Below are 2,346 nucleotides of genomic sequence, written 5' to 3'. Positions count from 1 at the left end.
GACTTAGTCCCATTGCTAGGCCTGAACCTAGATTGGAGCAGATCTAAGTAATCTGTGTCATCCACAAAATATGCAGCTGTCTCACCAGAACTCTCTCTTCCACCTTCCCCACAACTGAGTATTTGCAACTGGTCAATAGTTATTCCAATCCAAGGAATCTGGGGGCTTTTTCTTTCCTCCTAAGTCACTCTGTTGATCAAGAGAATAACCAGAGTTGATGAATGGGCATTATAGCTAGTCTGGAAAGTTGTGCAACAGAGAACTTTTCATGGAACAGTGTAAGAAATAAGCCAAGAGTTTAGGAGTGGGAGAAGCCGTAGGTGGAGACCACAGCGAGGAGGGAGTCAGCAGAAGTTGCAGAAGAGATAAGAGGGATAATGTTTCTGAGAAAGTCGGTGGACCGCAGGTCACAACAGGCGCAAGAAGCTGGAGTCACAAGGTAATGACCGGAGAGGAAAAATTCCATTAACAGAGCTAACACAGGGCAAGAGAAAACAAGATCAAATGAGTGAGTGGAGGAGTCACGCCAAGGCTGTAGGCCAAAGAAAATCAAAGAGAGGAGAGAAGCAGCAGTAACTATATTGGTGAGATTATCAGCATGAGCACTGAATTTATGCTTGTGCCTTTATTAAAGTTGCAGGAGTCTGCCAAAGAAAAAACCAAGCCAAACCTGGCAACTTCAGGCTCAAGCTTTCATCTTTATGGAACAAAATGTAACGTGTTTCTTGCCTGGCCTTTTAAGTTAGCTATTCCCAAGTTAAAACTGTGTAAAGCTTTTGTGATTCATGAACATCCAGATTCCTCTGGGCTGTGGCCTTTCATATCAAGCTGATATTATGCACCAGTCATTGCTACCCATGTCAAAACCTAGACCAGCATTTGAAACAGCAGCTACTCTTCTCTTCTAGTTTGCATGTTTACTTTGTAGCCTGACTGACATTTTCAATCTCTGTATTCAGGCCCTGGGTGGAAAGGCTTGATGAGATTTGTAGTCCAAAATATTTGGAGGGCACCAGTTTGGTGAAGGATGAGCTGGGCAGAGCCACATTCCTCAGCAGGAGTGACAATGCACTTGCAAATGGCTTTGGAAAATCAGAAGCTAACAAGCCGAAGAAGAGTTTACAGGGGAGTGGTCATTTTTAACCCTGTCAGAAAGCAAAGCATCACACATTCCTTGAGCTTTGTTGTTTGGGCAAGGTCAGAATGGTAGAATGAACAGGGTGTTGGATTTGGAACCGCACAATAAAGTTCAAATGAAGCCCAGCCATGAAACTCTCAGCTGCTGAACTGTGAGAGACAGACCAAGCCTTCCAAGAAAAGGATCCACAAACTATTTATTTGCTTAACCCTCCTTAATTGCCTGGCTGTGAGGATTAAATGGGATAAGGAATAGAGCTACCACTGTTTTTTTGTATTCCAAAGAGCTTGTGCCTGCAACAGCTGCCTTGACAGGCAGAAATTCAACTGGTGCTGTTTCCCCCCATTACGGTTCCTAGAATTGTCAGACTGTGTGGTGTGTGTGTGTGTGTGGTCTTTAAACTATCAATCCAAAAGTCCCCAGTTTGAATCTCACCTCTGCAATGAACTCACTAGGTGGTTTTAAGGCAAGCCACTCTTGTCAGTTTCAGCTTCCCAATTTGTAAAATAGGAATAATAAGATGACATCACAGTAGAAAATAATAATTGATCTGAAGGGCTTTTGAATACTCTGTATGTTACACATATTAGGTATGTTATCATTATCACCATTAACTAGATGAAACTCTTGTCAGATTAGCACTTTTGCTAATCTCCCTCCATTGCAGGGTGTGAAATAGCACCTTCCAATTCAGAAAGGCTCCTGCAAACAACAGCAGCTGAGCTAGGAGGGCTTTCTGAGTCCCTTGCTTCTGTCTTTGAAGATAGTCAAGAGTTATATAGCCCTCTGGCTCTGCATAGGCATAGCAGAAGGCAGCGGTGATGCTATGAACAATGTTTTGAACTCCCTTTCATACAATACTTTCCCTCTTTGGCTGTTGTACAGGTTGTACCTCCTGGGTATATTCGCATGACTTCTTTTCCACAGTCAAGCATAGGAAAAAAGCTGCGTCTCGGCCAGCACGCTCGAAGTTTGTTTGATCTGTGCTGGGATGTAACTGTTTTTCTAACGGAGTCATGGCCTCGTCCAAGAAACAGGTGCAGATAGGAATTGCAGAATCTACTTACCAAAGTTATATAAAAGTTCAAAAACATGGGGGGAACGTGGAGAAACATTTGTTAAACCTGAGACAAGAGAGGAAATATCGGATAGTGCAGCCTGCATGAGAAAAACCCAGGGAATGGCCCGAGAACTGCTAAGGAAATTTA

The sequence above is a fragment of the Podarcis bocagei genome (assembly GCF_964188305.1).
Source record: "Podarcis bocagei genome assembly, chromosome: 6".
NCBI classification, from domain to species: domain Eukaryota; kingdom Metazoa; phylum Chordata; class Lepidosauria; order Squamata; family Lacertidae; genus Podarcis; species Podarcis bocagei.
The sequence above is the reverse complement of the archived record's forward strand: the minus strand, read 5'-3'. Positions refer to the sequence as shown.